General features: G+C 45.8%; 1 protein-coding gene across 1 annotated transcript in view; it reads right to left on the reverse strand.

Annotated features, from left to right (window-relative positions):
• LOC139268604 (biotin-dependent 3-methylcrotonyl-coenzyme A carboxylase beta1 subunit) overlaps positions 1–19,777 on the reverse strand; it is a 91,030-nt gene that overhangs the window by 23,181 nt on the left and 48,072 nt on the right. The gene's annotated exons all lie outside the window — the stretch shown is intronic.

The raw sequence follows: 19,777 nt of genomic DNA on the forward strand, positions 1-19,777 counted from the left end.
TTTAGTACCATACCAAGCAATGCTCGTTCCTGTTGCTCCTCTTCGACCTTTCCCCGGAGTGGGATTCCTAGAAGGACCTCCATCAAGAAACAACTACAATGCCAGAAGCCCAGAACGTTCAAAAGCAAGAACAAAAACTTTCAAATCTCATTGCGGTCAAAAAAAACACAAGCTACGACAAGTAAAATTTGACTCCCAAATCTCTACGTAGCTTGACTTGAGAGCAGATGAAAATTAGAGCACAAAAACAAGCTATGCCTTCAAGTCTGCTCCACTAGGTACCTAGAATCATTGAATAGTACAGCACAGAAGGAGGCCATTCAGACCATCAAGTCTGCGCCGGTTCTTTCGAAAAGCAATCCAGTTTGGCCCATTCACCCGCTCTTTCCCCATACTCCAGCTGGGCCGCACTAGTGGTTTATATAGATTTAGCATAATCTCCTAGCTTTTGTATTCTATGCTTCTATTTATAGAGCCCAGGATCCCATATGCTTTTTAAAACTGCTTTGTTAACCTGTCCTGGCATCGTCAAAGGTTTGTGCACCAGCATGCAAGGTCTCTCTGTTCTTGCACCCCCTTTAAAATTCTACCATTGAATGTGTATTGTCTCTCCTCGGTCTTCCGACCAAAATGTATCACCTCACTTCTCTGCATTGAATTTCATCTGCCGCCCATTCCACCAGCTTGTCTATGTCTTCTTGAAATCTATTACGATCTTCCCCACTGTTTACTACACTTCCTAGTCTAATCTAACTATTTTGTTTACTCAAAATTGACTCGCTAACCAAACATATGGATCTTTTATTGCACTATATATCATTTCACACTGAATCAGTACCATATTACTACACTGGAATACCGGACTCATTTTAAGGTTATGTACTCATCTGATCAAACTATTTTAAAAAACGGAAGCAGAATGCACTGTCGTGGAACAAGCCAGAAAATGTAGATATAAACTTACAATCACATGTATAGCAGTAAGAAAAATCAGATAGTTTTTGTATTACAATCCACATATATAGTGCAGAACATGATAGCATAAAATAGTATGCAATGGAATTTGCGTGCTCCAATTCGGCACAAAAATAATTCAGAATGTTTTTTCAGGGATTAATGGATTTAACTTGCATAATTTTTGGACTAAATACTTTGTCCATTTTACTAGATTATTTAAATGAATAGCTCTGCATTCTTATATAAGCAAATTGTGACTATCAGTAATCAGCTCACCCAACAGCTAAGAAGAACGATGTTACACATTAAGAATTACATTTCCACTAAATCATGTGGTGCCTGAAAGAAGAAAGTGAGCTCACTTGTGTTGATTTTTGAGAAACAGCCTGTTATAGAAACATAGAAAATAGGTGCAGGAGCAGGCCATTCGGCCCTTCGAGCCTGCACCGCCATTCAATGAGTTCATGGCTGAACATGCAACTTCAGTACCTCATTCCTGCTTTCTCGCCATACCCCTTGATCCCCCTAGTAGTAAGGACTACATCTAACTCCTTTTTGAATATATTTAGTGAATTGGCCTCAACAACTTATGTTCATAATAACTCCACAAGACTGTATGCTGTAAGCTCAAACTGAGGTGACATTACTCTAATTAATCAAACTCCAGAGAGAAGCAGCATGGCAGACAACCTTTTATACTTGCTTGCAGGAGGTGTGCCAGGTGACCCTTGGGTCTCCAACAGGTGCGGCCCCTGGTGGAGAGTCTTACACTATTATAAAGTTTACATACATAACATCATTCCGCCATCCCCCCCCCCCCTCCCTCCTAAAATCTTAGATACAGGTTATTTACAAGTTGAAGCGATCAGGGGCTCTTCATTCCTGTGCTGATCGCCTGAGTTGAAGTCCTGGCATGGGTGAGTCGGTCGGATCATTGCTGCACTGCGGTGTGGCAGGTCTGATCGGACTGTCGGGTATGGTGGGTTCATCCTTGTGATTAACAGCGAAGTCGATTGCTGGTTGGGTGTGTGTTGGTGGATCAATGATGGTAATGTCCTCTTCAAACTGTCTTGGTCATCAGTGAATCGCAGTTTGGTCTGATCCAAGTGCTTTCTGCATGTTTGTCCATTCAGAAGTTTGACAACAAACGCTCTATTCCTCTCCTTGGCTAAAACAGTACCAGCAACCCATTTGGGACCATGACCGTAATTAAGAACAAATACAGGGTCATTAACCTCAATGTCACGTAATACAGCCGATGTTATCGTCACCGGCAATAACAACGTGGTACATGTTATTGCCGGTGACGCCGGGTTTCTACATGATCATGGAGATCCGGGTGGACTAAGGAGAGCCTGGTTTTGAGTGCTCTCTTCATTAACAACTCTGCCGGGAGAACCCCGGTATGCGAGTGGGGTCGCATCCGGTAGCAGAGCAGAACCCGAGATAACCGGGTCTGCAAGGAACTGTCTGACACGCGTTTCTAGCTCTGCTTGATAGTTTGGACTGTCCGTTCCGCTTGACCGTTGGATGCGGGCTTAAACGGGGCAGACCCGACATGTTTGATGCCATTGTGGATCATGAACTCATTGAATTCCAGGCTGGTGAAACATGGTCCATTGTCACTAACAAAATAGTTAGGCTGATTGGATGGACATTTCATCCTTGCGTCGGTAAAATGACTTAATTTCGTCTTGCATTTCCCCGGGAACAGCCGACCAGCTCCCATTAAGGACGTAGTTTTTTTTTTACTAGTGATAGCACAGGGTCCTGGCTAGTCCAGATCCTGATCTGGCGAGCTGTGACAGGTGACCCCTTGCTCTCAAAAACATCCATTACAAGAAGCAAGTCTGCGGGTTGCGCCATTTCCACCCCGGTGGTGGCCAATGGTAGCCGACTGAGGGCATCAGCACAGTTCTCAGTGCCTGGTCTGTGGCGGATTACATAGTCATATGCAGATAATGTTAGTGTCCATCTTTGGATGCGGGACGAAGCATTGGTGTTAATACCTTTGCTTTCTGAAAACAGCAAAGTGAGCGGTTTGTGGTTGCTTTCGAGCTCGAACCGGAGTCCAAATAGTGCATTTTCTTAACCCCATATATACATTCTAATGCTTCTTTCTCAACCATACTGTAGGTTCTTTCAGCCTTAGATAAACTTCTGGACGCATATGCAACCGGTTGCAGTTTGCTATACACATTTTCTTGTTGTAACATACAACCGACCCTGTACGAAGATGCATCACAAGCTAGTACTAAACGTTTACACGGGGTCATACAAGACAGGTAACTTTTTAGAACATAATAGGTTTCTGGCCTTATCGAAGGCTGTCTTGAGATTTATCCCAAACCCAGTAATCACCCTTACGTCGCAATAAATGCAAAGGTTCCAGCAAAGTGCTCAACCCAGGTAGAAAGTTACCGAAATAGTTAAGGAGTCCCAGGAACGAACGCAGTTCCATCACATTCTGTGGTCTGGGTGCATTCTTGATGGCCTCCATCTTAGAGTCCGTGGGTCTGATGCCATCTGCCGCAATTTTTCTCCACAAAAATTTGACCTCTGGTGCCAGGAAAACACACTTGGAGCGTTTCAGCCTGAGTCCCACTCTGTCCAGTCGCTTTAGAACCTCTTCCAGGTTGTGCAAGTGTTCAGTGGTGTCACGACGAGTGATCAGGATATCGTCTTGGAACACAACGGTGCGCGGAACCGATTTCAGTAGACTCTCCAAACATGGCAGCAGCCAAGTGAGTCCCAGAAGGGAAACAGTGGTATATGAACAGTCCTTTGTGCGTGTTGATGCACGTCAATCTTTTTGAAGATTCAGCCAGCTCCTGTGTCATGTAAGCAGAGGTTAGATCCAGCTTGGTGAACGACTTCCCCCCCCTTTGCTAACGTTGCAAACAGCTTTGGGTAGTGGGTACTGGTCCTGTAGCGAGACTCGATCGATCGTTACTTTGTAGTCTCCGCAGATTCTGACCGTGCCATAGCTTTTCGACACTGGAACAATTGGACTGGCCTACTTGTTGAACTCGACCAGCGATATAATTCCCTCTTGTTGAAGTCTGTCCAGTTCGATCTCGACTTTCTGCCGTATCATTTATGGAACCGCTCGGGCCTTGTGATGAACGGGCCGTGCATCAGGGACTAGATGGATCTGCACTTTGGCGCCTGTGAAGTTGCCAATGCCTGGCTCAAATAGCGACGAAAATGTGTTTAGCACTTAAGCGCATGAGGCGTCATCCACCGAAGACAGCGCTTTGATGTCGTCCCAGTTCCATCGGATCTTTCCTAGCCAGCTTCTGCCGAACAGCGTTGGGCCATCGCCTGGTACAATCCAGTGATAAATCATGCACAGCTCCCATCGTACGCTACCTTCACCACCGCACTGCCAATGACTGGTATGAGCTCTTGGGTGTAGGTACGCAGCTTTATATGAATCGGGCTTAGCTTTGGCCTCTGTGCCTTGTTGCCCCACAGTTTCTCAAAAGCTTTCTGGCTCATAATTGACTGACTAGTCTCCATGTCCAATTCCATAGAAACTGGAATGCCATTCAATTTGACTTTCAACATTATCGGAGGGCTTTTGGTGGTGAAGGCGTGCACCCCATACATTTCCTCTTCAGCCTCGGGGTGAGTTGCCTCTTATTCGTTCAGCGTGATCGCGCCAGATTGGTCATCTTCTGCTGACTCTGCCACATGGTGAGTCGCAGCACGTTTGCACATTCGCTGGAGGTGCCCCATTGTTCCGCAGCATTTGCACACGTAGTGCTTGAATCGACATTGATGGGCTCTATGATTACCCCCGCAGCGCCAACATGGTGTTAATGGATTCGCATTCACGCCCCACGGCAGAGTCTGAGTCATCCTAGGTCTGGCCTCTGCAGGCGTGTAGGCCCTGCCATGTACAGTTCTGCCTGCTGAACGTGTTATTTTATGCACAGTACTTGCCGGTGAACTTCGATGCTGAGAAGATATCTGTTTAGTGTTATCGTTCGTGGACATGAAAGCCTGGGCTATCGTGATGGCCTTGCTCAGATCTAGGGATTCGGCAGACAGCAGTTTGCGAAGAATGACCTCGTGGCCGATTCCAAGCACGAAAAAGTCCCGCAACATTTCCCCCAAAAATCCAGCAAATTCGCACGGTCCTGAAAGGTGTCTTAGGTCGGCGACATAGCTCGCCACGTCCTGGCCCTTGGAGCGGTGGTGCGTATAAAAGCGATACCTGGCCATTAAGATGCTCTCCTTCGGCTTGAGGTGTTCCCGATCCAGCGTACACAACTCTGCATATGTCTTGTCCATTGGTTTCGTCGGTGCTAGCAGATTTTTGATGAGGCCATATATCGTGGACCCACAAACTGTGAGGAGAATCGCCCTACGCTTGACTGCGTTACTGTGCGTATCCAGCTCGTTGGCCACAAAGTACTGATCAAGACGCTCAACGAACGCTTCCCAATCATCACCCTCAACAAATCTCTCAATACCAACGGCAGCCATAACCGCGTGAAAGTTAGTGATCTGGTACTCGTTGCCAATTGTTATGTTCAGAATAACTCCACAAGACTGTAGGCTGTAAGCTCAAACTGATGTGACCTTAGTCTCTTTAATCAAACTCCAGAGTGAAGCAGCATGGCACACAATCTTTTGTACTTGCTTGCACGAGATGTGCCAGGTGATCCTTAGGTCTCCAACAAGTGCGCCCCGTGGTGGCAAGTCTTACACTATTATAAAGTTTGCATAAATAACAGCCTCGACAGAGAAAAAACAGATTTTTACAGCGTACAAGAAATTCTCGTAAAACACTTCTATCCAAAAAGATTGGACTTGGAAAATGCAAAACAGTGAGTAAAATACTGCACAAATACATTTAGTCATAAGGTAGCTATGACTAAATATGACAAAGGAATTCAAATCTCCTGCCATCTTTATACCACTTGCGTGGTGCTCTCCCAGAGGACCACCACCAATATTAAAGTGCCTTCAGTGTTAACTTGCATTTGCAAATTTTCCTCTACAAGGAAAAATTTGCTTGAGTCTGCTCATCTGGAGGAGGATGGGAGAATAATCCCTTAATTTTGTTACTACTGTCGTATTAAATAGAGTGGGTCAGCAGATCATTCTGCTTGTCCCAATAGAAGAGAATAGTGTTGACGTTTATGGTTAAATTGAGGAAAAACAAGTACAACTATTACATTCACAAAAGCTTAGGCCTAAAACGACTTGTAGCCACCAGCCACATGTCATTAAATCTCACAGAGGCACTTAGAGAATAATGTTTTGTAGCTCGCATATAAGATGTCACCAATGGGGCTAACCTGACAAACAACTGGGTAAAGACACTGTTCCGTTCAGACTAAAGGCTCCTGTGGTTTGATTCTTGACCTCCGATGAGTTAGTTACTCTCAGCAGGACAGTAGAGGACTACTGGACTAGGGAAAGGAAAATTAGCCAGGATCCCAGTCCTGATTGCTATCCAGTGACCCCTGTAATTTATGCACCTGTGAGTATGCTCACAGGTTTGTAGAGCTGTTGAGTTCAGCCCGACTGCCTGCCTCTCTTCCGCGATTACATCCGAGCCAGGGTGTCCCTGGAGATGGAGCACACTGTGTCCACCGGTATGCTCGCGGCCTTCCGCGAGAGGTGGGCGCCGGAGGGACTGGAGTGCATTATTACCCCCGGCAACCAAATTTTAATTTGATTTTATATGTTTTAAAGTTTAATTTGTTTTAATTGCTGGTTTTAGTGTCCCCCTCCCCTTTTATAGGGGGCACTTGTATATATTTATGCTTTAGGTGCCCCCCAAAAAAAACAAAAACACAAAAAAAAACAAAAAAAGGGCACTGATAAGTGGTTGGAGTGTCCCCCAGATTAGGGGGCACTTGATTTAATTGTTTACTTTTCTCCAATTACAAGAGTTGTAGAGCTGTTGAGTTCAGCCCGACTGCCTGCCTCTCTTCCTCGGTTACATCCGAGCCAGGGTGTCCCTGGAGATGGAGCACACTGTGTCCACCGGTACGCTCGCGGCCTTCCGCGAGAGGTGGGCGCTGGAGGGACTGGAGTGCATCCTCACCCCCGACAACAAAATTTTAATTTGAATTAAGTTACTGTCAAAAACTTAATTTATTTAATGTGTCAGTTTTGGTGACCCCACCCCCTTTAATCAGGGGGCACTTGATTTACAGGTGCAACCAAAAATAGTTGTAGAGCTATTGAGTTGTGAGTGGCTTAGCCAGTCACGTGATGTTCACAAGACTCAATAAAACCCCAGCCAATTGCGTTCAGAAGATCCACGATGAGACAGATGGTTGTGAGCCTGGTGGATAAACTGGTAATGTGTAGTGTTATTGTTAAACCTTTGCTAATAAACCAACTATTCTTAATAGCAATGTGTTGCTATGAATTATAAGGCAACAAATCCATGAAGTAAATACATTACAACCCCCAACTGGAATATGCGCCTGGATGTCAAATGAGAATAGCATTGAGGTTAGCTATGAGACCCCAAAGTCACAGAGCCTATAAATAAATCATAGCCACTTGGAGAAAGTACTGTATACCAAGAGCCAGCACCTTCAGGAGAGCATAGGAAAAAATTCAACATTATAAATGAATAAATGAACTTGCATTTACATCGTGTGTCTCACAACCTCAGGACATCCTAAAGCACTTTATAGCCAATGGAGTACCTTTGAAGTGCAGTCAATATTGTTATGTAGGGAAATGCGGCAGTCACTTTGCGCAAAGTCTCACAACACAGCAATGAGATACATGATCAGATAACCTGTTTTAGCGATGTTGGTTGAGGGACAAATATTGGTCAGGACACCGAGAGAACTCCCTATTCTTCTTCAAATAGTGCCATAGGATTGTTTATATCCACCTGAAAGGCAGACACCTCAGTAGTGCCAAACAGTCTTTACTTAGTGATTATAGTATTCACAAAAGTCTTAATCTAGTCAGCAAAATAGTTAAGCAAAAAGCTCAGTATTATTTAACAATGTAACACCATTGTAGTTACATGTCTACTAATACGAAGAATTCCAAAGTGATTAAACAAAGCTTCAGTCAGAAAATGCAGATTTAACTGCAATACGTGATTGTTCTACACTGAACTTTACACCCACAAAATAATTCCAGTGCTGTCAAGTCTGCACAAAATGTGGTTCTTGTATTTTGTATTTCTGAGTCAGAAGGTTGTGGGCTCAAGCCCCACTCCAGACACTTGAGCACACTAGGCTGACACTCCAGTACAGTACTGAGGGAGTGCTGTCTTTCGGATGAAACGTTAAAACGAGGCACCATCTGCTCTCTCAAGTAGACATAAAAGATCCCATAGCATTATATTGAAGAGCAAGCGAGTTATCCCCAGTGGCCTGGCTAATATTTATCCCTCAACCAACACCACCAAAAGAAAGCAGATTATCTGGTCATCATCACATTGCTGTTTGTGGGAGCATCCTATGCACAAATTGACTGCTGCATTTCCTACATTACAACAGTGACTACACATCAAAAAGTACTTCATTGGCTGTAAAGTGCTTTGGGACGTCCTGAGGTCGTGAAAGGTGCTATATACATGCAAATCTTTCTTTTTTTTTTGCCTTTTCGAATCACATGCTCCCAAAAACAATGTTTTGTCAAAGCTTAAGCAATGACATAAACTGAGTTGAAAGCCAGAAGCATCAAGGAATAGCTGACTTTAGGACCACTTGTTGTAAAATCCAATTGAAATATCAGCTTTTCTGATTCTCATATTATAGCACTATAGAATGACATAGCACAGGAGGCCGCCATTTGGTCTATCTTGCTTGTGCCGGCTCGTAACGAGCTATCCAATTAGTACCACTCCCCTGCTCTTTCCCACGGCCCTGCAATTTTCCCCTTCAAGTATTTATGCAATTCCCTTTTGAAAGTTATTATTGAATCTGTTTCCACCTCCCTGTATTACAGATCATAACAACTCGCTGCATGAAAAAAAATTCTCACCTCGCCTCTGGTTCTTTTGTCAATTACCTTAAATCTGTGTTCTCTGATTACCAACCCTTCTGTCACTGGAAACAGTTTCTCCACATTTACTCTATCAAAATCTTTTTTGAACACCTCTATTACATCTCCCCTTAACCTTCTCTGCTCTGAGGTGAACAAACCTAGCTTCTCTAGTCTCTCCACATAATTGAAGTCCTGCATCCCTGGTACTATTCTAATAAATCTCCTCCGCACCCTCTCAAAAGCCTTGACATCCTTTTGAGTGTGGTGCTTAGAATTGGATACAATACTCCAGCTGGGGCCTAAGAGGTGATTTATAAAGGTTTAAAGAAAGGTTTACATTTATATAGTGTCCTTCATGACCAAAACTTGCATTGGAGGCTGTTCAGAGAAGGTTCACGAGGTTGAGTCCAGAGATGAGGGGGTTGATTTATGAAGATAGGTTGAGTAGGTTAGGCCTATACATTGGAGTTTAGAAGAATGAGAGGTGATCTTATCGAAACAAATAAGATAATGAAGGGGCTCGACAAGGTGGATGCAGAAAGGATATTTCCACTCATAGGGGAAACTAAAACTAGGGACATAGGGCCCAAGTTTCCACAAGAAAAAAAACGGGCGCCCCTCCGAGCTGGGCGCCCGTTTTTCGCGCCTAAAAAAATCCTCGGTATTCTCCACCTACTTACAGGTCCTGTGGCACTCGGCGCAGCCAGCACGAGCTGTGGGGGGGCGGAGCCAGGTCCCAGCGCTGAAAACAGTGCCAGGACCTCTGCACATGCGCGCTACAGTCGGCACGCAAGTGCAGTAGCTCCAGGCGCCGAACTGTGTGGGAGGAGCCCGAAGCACGCAGCCCCTAGCCCTGGCTGAATGGCCTCACTGGGGCTGCGTGAATGAGGCTCCTCCCACGGCCAGCTCCTGCTCCCCGCCCCCGACAAGACCCGACACCCGCTCCCCCCCGCCCCGACCCGACACCCGCTCCCCAACCCGACACCCGCTTCCCCCCCCCCCACCCCGACCCGACACCCGCTCTCCCCGCCCCGACCAGACCCGACTCCCCCCCCACTCCCCCCTCCAACCCCCCTCTCTCCCTCCCCCCTCGTCTCCCTCTCTCCCTCTCTCCCTCTCTCCCTCTCTCCCTCTCTCCCTCTCTCCCTCTCTCCCTCTCTCCCTCTCTCCCTCTCTCCCTCTCTCCCTCTCTCCCTCCTTCTCCCTCCCTCCCTCCCTCCCTCCCCCTCAGCGGCACGAACGGCTGCAGAATTCTCCCTGGCTGAAGCACTTTCACACAGGTAGGAAGATGGTTTATTTAATCTTTTCTTGGCTTATAAATGTTTATTCAGATTGGATTTATTTGTATAATATTTGTAGAAGTATAAATAAGGATTTATTGTCGAATTTAATGAGTTCCCTTCCCCCCCCCTCTCGTTCTGGGCGCCTAATTTGTAACCTGCGCCTGATTTTTTAATGTGTGGAACAGGTTTTTTCAGTTCTACAAAAATCTTCACTGGCTCCATTCTACTTTAGTTTGGAGTACATTTTCACTGTGGAAACTTTCAAATCAGGCGTCAGTGGCCGGACACGCCCCCTTTTGAAGGAAAAATTCTGTTCTAAACTAGAACTGTTCTACCTGACTAGAACTGCAGAAAATAAAATGTGGAGAATTGCGATTTCTAAAATAGTCCATTCTCCACCAGTTGCTCCTAAAAATCAGGCGCGAATCATGTGGAAACTTGGGCCCATAGTCTCAGAATAAAGGGCCGCCCATTTAAAACTGAGATGAGGCGGAATTTTTTCTGAGGGTTGTAAATCTGTGGAATTCTCTGCCCCAGAGAGCTGTGGATACTGGGTCATTGAATATATTGAAGGTGGACATACAGATTTGTGAGCGATAAGGGAATAAAGGGTTATGGGGAGCGGGCAGGGAAGTGGAGCTGAGTCCATGATCAGATCAGCCATGCTCTTATTAAATGGTGGAGCAGGCTCGAGAGGCCAAATGTCCTACTCCTGCTCCTATTTCTATGTCCTTATGACCTCAGGATGCCCTAAAGCGCTTTACAGCCAATGAAGTAAATTTTTGAAGTGTAATTACTGTTGTAATGTAGGAAACGCAACAGCCAATGTGCTTTTGATCTTTATGGGCTGGATTTTCAGTCTATTGCTGCCCCTATTAGCGCCCCGGAGAGGCAGCGATGGCGGCGGAAGCACTTGTGCCCCGGCGGCCAGCTTCCAGCACCCCGCTGGCACATTTGGTGCAGAGTTTGTGGGGGCGCGGAGCAGTACCGCCCGGGAGAGGCGAGCCGGCATGCAATGCCTCTGGTTGCGACACCGGCTCAATATTTGGATCATGCCCGCTCCATGGCACCCCCTAATGAGAAGACCAGTGAAAGCTGGAGTTCCAAGCTGTACCGGCTGAAATGATTGAAGAAATGTCTACCTCAGGTAAGTGTGATTGTTCTTCTTTTTTTTTTCTTTTTGTGATTTATATTGGGGTGGCATCAGTAATGAATTGGGAATATTTTTGGTGGGGTTTTTTTCCTCCACAGAAGCCTCTCTTATGGCACTTGCAGGCTGGCTGTTTAGCTCAGGATTTTCAGTGGCTCAGCCAATCTGGCGCCCTAAAAGAGATGTGGAACGCCTCCCGTGCTGCTGTGCTCCAAACTCCGGGCCCAGCTAGTGAATTTTGCGGCAGTAGACACAAACCATTTGCCAGTGCAAAATATACCGCTCCGCCCAGGACAACACCGCAACAGAGGCGCGACCGAATTTTTCCACCTATGTCTCTGTTTATAAAGCCAAGGATACCATGGCCTTGAAATCCTTGCCTCCACGGGTCCGTACGCAGTGTACACAGACCCGGGAAGCATGGCAAAAGCCGGTTTTCCGCACGCGGTTGACAGATCCTCCATATCCGAGAGTCAGGACATTCGCATGGACAAGATTGCGGTATTTACCCATCTCTTGCCCAGTGAAAGTCCTGAAAACTCTTGCACCTGGTAAAGCAGGCGCATGGCCTACTTTTACCAGCGTAAGAGTTTTAAAACATGAAATAACATTTTTAAAACACATTTTAATGTTAAAAACCCTGCCCTCTAAAAGCAAGTATTTTTAAACCATAATTTAAAAACTTTTTTTTTTTTTTTTTTAAATCGGAAAACTATTTTTTTTCTTACATTTATTAACTTTAATTTAAATTTATGTTAAATGTGATTTTCTCTCTTTTTTTTTTAAATGTGTGTTTGGGTGTGTGTTTCTCAATCATAATAATGAGAACTCCTACTTACGGAGTTCCCATTATTATGAATGAGAAAATACTTTACCTGGATTGGCTGCCCAGTGCCATGTGATTCCAGCTTCAGCATACGTCCATCCAGACATGCACGCACTCCAATGTGCAGGGAGAGGAGGCCTCAGGATGCGGATCTCTGGTGGGCCCTCAGGAAAAAGTAGGTGCGGATCATTTTAGCCATTTTCTGTTCAGTGCCCGCAGGAAGCAGAGGACTGGGATTTCAGGGCCCATATGTTTTTTTAGCAGCCTTTTGAACTTGTCTTGTCACCTTTAAAGCTTTGTGTTCATAGATCTCTCTATTCCTGCACCCCTTTAAAATTGTACCCTTCAGTTTATATTGCCGCTCCTCATTCTTCTTACCAAAATGCATTACTTCACACTTCTCTGTGTTAAACTGCACCTGCAATGTGTCTGCCCATTTCTCCAGTCTGTGTGTGTCCTCCTGAAGACTGTTACTATCCTCCTCACTGCTTACCACATTTTCATATTCCTGAAAATCACCCGTTAAACTTGATTTTGCTAAAGAATATTTAGTTTCTTCACTTTTTTTTAAAATACATAAAATGGACTTTTAAATGTGATTATATGTTGTGGCTCACCAGGGACTTTGTTCATTCAAGGTAGGATGTATTTCAGATGCATACTTATTCCACAGCTTCCTCGAGGACATAGACTTAGGAAATCCCACACTGAAACCTCTAGCACTAACATTTTTAGTAAACTGAACGTTTAAATATTTTTCCCTCTTTATACTTTTATATGCTTGCCTACTTGTGCTATCCTGCATTTATATAATGGCTTTCACAACGTCATGACATTCCTAAATGCTTTACAGCCAACTGACCTCCTAATCTTGAAGAATCTTTGTATTAATTTCAAGGTAGAAAAAAATACCAGCATCTCCAGTTAGTTCATTTACTAGACTAAACGTATTGTTCTCAATATACCCATTTCCTCCCGAAAATGTTCAGTCTCGTTGAGGATGCTTTCAAAGGTGCCAGCACTCCACCTCACCAAACTGGCTACTTTTCAAGTATGAACCAAGAGGGTGAATTTCAGCAGGGTATCAGACTATTGGGCCATTGAAAGTTAAGCCCAATCCTCTCCTCATCTGAAGTCCTCACTTTCCAGGCATGTCTGGAGGTTCAAGTCCCGCTCCAGAGACTTGAGAACAAAAGTCTACACTGACATTCCACTGCAGTACTGAGGGAGGGCTGCACTGTTGGAGGTGCCGTCTTACGATGAGACGTTAAACTGAAGCCCCGTCTGCTATCTCAGGTGAACATAAAAGATCCTATGACACTATTTCAAAGAAGAGTAGGGAAGTTATCCCCGGTGTCCTGGCCAATATTTATCCCTCAATCAACATCACTAATAAACAGATTATCTGGTCATTATCACATTGCTGTTTGTGGAAGCTTGCTGTGCGCAAATTGGCTGCCGCGTTTCCCACATTACAACAGTGATTACATTTCAAAAAGTACTTCATTGGCTGTAAAGTGCTTTGGAATGTCCGGTGGTCATGAAAGGCGCTATATAAATGCAAGTCTTTCTTTCTATTAACCAGAGTCGGAGCCCTGGTTGTTTTTTTTTTAATTCCCATAACACTGAGGTCAATTTTAGCATCCACCCCCACCACGTGTTATATTTACTCTCTGCACCAGAGTTCACATATTCACCATCAAGTGGGGTGGAAGTGGAGGCGGGACGGAGTCACCGCCGCTGTCAATCATCAGCAGAACGGTGATGACATCATGACGCGTGTGCGTCACCACATCTCTCCCCTTCACTTAAAGGGGAGAGCCGCTGCGAGCTCCGCGAAGATTTTAGTTAGGTCCACTGGGCCGCCAGGGAGGGTTTCGGCCGGGGCAGCGGCTTGGCACCCAAGAGGGGGTGCCAGGCTGCCTGTTGGCGGCCCGGCCGAACCCAGGGGCATATTTGTCCAGCCGCCGTACAGCCATGTCCCACACACAGAAATCAGGGTGCACTAACAGAAAAAGCTGTTGGGGGCACCGCACGTTGGATCTAAGATTTTTCAAGCTGAATTTAGATGGAGGTGCGGGAGATCAGCAGTGCGCGCTTTGATTACGCACTTAGGACCAGTCGGCAGCAGCGGGGCGGAAGTGGCAACAACCTGAAAACCAACCATGGTGAATTTCGCTAGCAACGGTCATTCGACCGCAAGGCGGCGCCCATTGGACTCCGCCGCGTGGCCGCCGCCTTCTGGCAGTAAGAGGCCTTTTCGGGAGGCTGAATTTTGGCCTTCAATTGTGGAGAAACTTTACTATCTGCAGCTGAGAGCAGGAGCAGGCATTCAAGTCCACCAATGTTGCTCCTGGCCCAACCACCAGGAGAAAAGCAATTATGCTCTCCCGCTCTTATTCCCTTCCTCCCTCTGATGTTCTTGCGAAGGGGCTGGCTTTGCTTTGTCTCCCCCTCAGGTGGCAGGTACGAGATTGTGAATGCAGTATTAAAATAATTTGATGTTTTCCGTTAGAAAGCAGTATGGGTTTTGTTTTCTCTCCATATCCCGCCAATAGAATGCTCCATGGGGTTTGCATACAAAAGCAGCTATGAGTCTTGCATATATACATAGAAACATAGAAAATAGGTGCAAGAGTAGCCCACCACCATTCAATAAGATCATGGCTGATCATTCCTTCAGTACCCTGTTCCTGCTTTCGCTCCATACCCCTTGATCCCTTTAGCCGCAAGGGCCATATCTAACTCCCCCTTGAATATATCCAATGAACTGGCATCAACAACTTCTGCAGTAGGGAATTCCACAGGTTAACAACTCTCTGAGTGAAGAAGTTCCTCCTCATCTCAGTCCTAAAAGGCTTACCCCTTATCCTTAGATTATGTCCCCCGGTTCTGGACTTCCCCATCATCGGGAAAATTCTTCCTGCATCTAATCTGTCCAGTCCCGTCAGAATTTTCTATGTTTCTATGAGATCCCCTCTCATCCTTCTAAACTCCAGTGACTACAGGCCCAGTCGATCCAGTCTCTCCTCATAGGTCAGTCCTGCCATCCCAGGAATCAGTCTGGTGAACCTTTGCTGCACTCCCTCAATAGCAAGAATGTCCTTCCTCAGATTAGGAGACCAAAACTGAACACAATATTCCAGGTGAGGCCTCACCAAGGCCCTGTACAACTGCAGTAAGACTTCCCTGCTCCTATACTCAAATCCCCTAGCTATGAAGGCCAACATACCATTTCCCTTCTTCACCGCCTGCTGTATCTGCATGCCAACCTTCAATGACTGATGAACCAGGACACCCAGGTCTTGCTGCACCTCCCCTTTTCCTAATCTGCCGCCATTCAGATAATATTCTGAAATAGCAGTGCCACCAAACCCCATATTGGCAAGACTTCACTGTTCTTTATTTATGAGCGTGTGAAAGTCTGGGAAGTATTCCATGCCTCACCCGTTTGATCCTTCACCTCCATCAGAGCATAATTTCTCTAAGTTAAGGGTATCTTCTATAATAGGATTGGTGAATGTCTGCACCACTGCAGGGATGTCTGCCATCGGGGGGGGGAGTTGTTCCCTAGACCCACTCGGGACCTGATAGTGCCCCTCACATGTGCCCATCAGGAGGCTGGTACAGTTCATCTCACTCAGCATCCAACCTCCAGCCCAGTCCCTGTTGAGCTGGGGAAGTAGGAACTCTCAGCATAGGGAGCCCCCACCTCTGGGGTCGCTCAATGACATCATTGGCCTTGTAAGGGATGGGTGAAGGTTCTTCCTCTTCCAAGGCTAACTGGGAAATCCCAGGATTGGTGGGGATCCAACACAGCCGTGTCCCTGCTGATTTCAAGTAGGTTCCACTGAACTCCCACTGGAGCTTTGTTGGGAAGTCCTGAGGAAATTCAATTTCTTATCTATTCTGCTGACTCTAGTGGCTACATGGGTGCTAGTGCCTCGGCAAAGAGGTCATTCCTCATCTGTGAGCCCAGACAGTGAGTGCGATCCTGCAATCCTGGTGAATTAATGATAGAAACATAGAAACATAGAAAATAGGTGCAGGAGTAGGCCATTCGGCCCTTCTAGCCTGCACCGCCATTCAATGAGTTCATGGCTGAACATGCAACTTCAGTACCCCATTCCTGCTTTCTCACCATACCCCTTGATTCCCCTAGTAGTAAGGACTTCATCTAACTCCTTTTTGAATATATTTAGTGAATTGGCCTCAACAACTTTCTGTGGTAGAGAATTCCACAGGTTCACCACTCTCTGGGTGAAGAAATTCCTCCTCATCTCGGTCCTAAATGGCTTCCCCCTTATCCTTAGACTGTGTCCCCTGGTTCTGGACTTCCCCAACATTGGGAACATTCTTCCTGCATCTAACCTGTCTAACCCCGTCAGAATTTTAAACGTTTCTATGAGGTCCCCTCTCATTCTTCTGAACTCCAGTGAATACAAGCCCAGTTAATCCAGTCTTTCTTGATAGGTCAGTCCCGCCATCCCGGGAATCAGTCTGGTGAACCTTCGCTGCACTCCCTCAATAGCAAGAATGTCCTTCCTCAGGTTAGGAGACCAAAACTGTACACAATACTTCAGGTGTGGCCTCACCAAGGCTCTGTACAATTGTAGCAACACCTCCCTGCCCTTGTACTCAAATCCCCTCGCTATGAAGGCCAACATGCCATTTGCTTTCTTAACCGTCTGCTGTACCTGCATGCCAACCTTCAATGACTGATGTACCATGACACCCAGGTCTCTTTGCACCTGCCCTTTTCCTAATCTGTCACCATTCAGATAATAGTCTGTCTCTCTGTTTTTACCACCAAAGTGGATAACCTCACATTTATCCACATTATACTTCATCTGCCATGCATTTGCCCTCTCACCTAACCTATTCAAGTCGCTCTGCAGCCTCATAGAATCCTCCTTGCAGCTCACACTGCCACCCAACTTAGTGTCATCCGCAAATTTGGAGATACTACATTTAATCCCCTCGTCTAAATCATTAATGTACAGTGTAAACAGCTGGGGACCCAGCACAGAACCTTGCGGTACCCCACTAGTCACTGCCTGCCATTCTGAAAAGTCCCCATTTACTCCTACTCTTTGCTTCCTGTCTGACAACCAGTTCTCAATCCATGTCAGCACACTACCCCCAATCCCATGTGCTTTAACTTTGCACATTAATCTCTTGTGTGGGACCTTGTCGAAAGCCTTCTGAAAGTCCAAATATACCACATCAACTGGTTCTCCCTTGTCCACTCTACTGGAAACATCCTCAAAAAATTCCAGAAGATTTGTCAAGCATGATTTCCCTTTCACAAATCCATGCTGACTTGGACCTATCATATTACCTCTTTCCAAATGCACTGCTATGACATCCTTAATAATTGATTCCATCATTTTACCCACTACCGATGTCAGGCTGACCGGTCTATAATTCCCTGTTTTCTCTCTCCCTCCTTTTTTAAAAAGTGGGGTTACATTGGCTACCCTCCACTCCATAGGAACTGATCCAGAGTCAATGGAATGTTGGAAAATGACTGTCAATGCATCCACTATTTCCAAGGCCACCTCCTTAAGTACTCTGGGATGCAGTCCATCAGGCCCTGGGGATTTATCGGCCTTCAATCCCATCAATTTCCCCAACACAATTTCCCGACTAATAAGGATTTCCCTCAGTTCCTCCTCCTTACTAGACCCTCCGACCCCTTTTATATCCGGAAGGTTGTTTGTGTCCTCCTCAGTGAATACCGAACCAAAGTATTTGTTCAATTGGTCCGCCATTTCTTTGTTCCCCGTTATGACTTCCCCTGATTCTGACTGCAGGGGACCTACGTTTGTCTTTACTAACCTTTTTCTCTTTACATATCTATAGAAACTTTTGCAATCCATCTTAATGTTCCCTGCAAGCTTCTTCTCGTACTCCATTTTCCCTGCCCTAATCAAACCCTTTGTCCTCCTCTGCTGAGTTCTAAATTTCTCCCAGTCCCCGGGTTCTCTGCTATTTCTGGCCAATTTGTATGCCACTTCCTTGGCTTTAATGCTATCCCTGATTTCCCTTGATAGCCACGGTTGAGCCACCTTCCCTTTTTTATTTTTACGACAGACAGGAATGTACAATTGTTGTAGTTCATCCATGCGGTCTCTAAATGTCTGCCATTGCCCATCCACAGTCAACCCCTTCAGTATCATTCGCCAATCTATCCTTGCCAATTCACGCCTCATACCTTCAAAGTTACCCTTCTTTAAGTTCTGGACCATGGTCTCTGAATTAACTGTTTCATTCTCCATCCTAATGCAGAATTCCACCATATTATGGTCACTCTTCCCCAAGGGGCCTCGCACAACGAGATTGCTAATTAATCCACTCTCATTACACAACACCCAGTCTAAGATGGCCTCCCCCCTAGTTGGTTCCTCGACATATTGGTCTAAAAAACCATCCCTTATGCACTCCAGGAAATCCTCCTCTACCGTATTGCTTCCAGTTTGGTTAGCCCAATCTATATGCATATTAAAGTCACCCATTATAACTGCTGCACCTTTATTGCATGCACCCCTAATTTCATGTTTGATGCCCTCCCCAACATCACTACTACTGTTTGGAGGTCTGTACACAACTCCCACTAACGTTTTTTGTCCTTTGGTATTCTGCAGCTCTACCCATATAGATTCCACATCATCCAAGCTAATGTCCTTCCGAACTATTGCCTTAATTTGCTCCTTAACCAGCAATGCTACCCCACCTCCTTTTCCTTTTATTCTATCTTTCCTGAATGTTGAATACCCCTGGATGTTGAGTTCCCAGCCCTGATCATCCTGGAGCCACATCTCCGTAATCCCAATCACATCATATTTGTTAACATCTATTTGCACAGTTAATTCATCCACTTTATTGCGGATACTCCTTGCATTAAGACACAAAGCCTTCAGGCTTGTTCTTTTAACACCCTTCGTCCTTTTAGAATTTTGCTGTACAGTGGCCCTTTTTGTTCTTTGCCTTGGGTTTCTCTGCCCTCCACTTTTCCTCATCTCCTTTCTGTCTTTTGCTTTTGCCTCCTTTTTGTTTCCCTCTGTCTCCCTGCATTGGTTCCCATCCCCCTGCCATATCAGTTTAAATCCTCTCCAACAGCACTAGCAAACACTCCCCCTAGGACATTGGTTCCGGTCCTGCCCAGGTGCAGACCGTCCGGTTTGTACTGGTCCCACCTCCCCCAGAACCGGTTCCAATGCCCCAGGAATTTGAATCCCTCCCTGTTGCACCACTGCTCAAGCCACGTATTCATCTGCACTATCCTGCGATTCCTACTCTGACTATCACGTGGCACTGGTAGCAATCCCGAGATTACTACTTTTGAGGTCCTACTTTTTAATTTAGCTCCTAGCTCCTTAAATTCGTTTCGTAGGACCTCATCCCTTTTTTTACCTATGTCGTTGGTACCAATGTGCACGACGACAACTGGCTGTTCTCCCTCCCTTTTTAGAATGTCCTGCACCCGCTCCAAGACATCCTTGACCCTTGCACCAGGGAGGCAACATACCATCCTGGAGTCTCGGTTGCGGCCGCAGAAACGCCTATCTATTC

Source organism: Pristiophorus japonicus, chromosome 8, assembly GCF_044704955.1.
Source record: "Pristiophorus japonicus isolate sPriJap1 chromosome 8, sPriJap1.hap1, whole genome shotgun sequence".
NCBI classification, from domain to species: Eukaryota; Metazoa; Chordata; class Chondrichthyes; family Pristiophoridae; genus Pristiophorus; species Pristiophorus japonicus.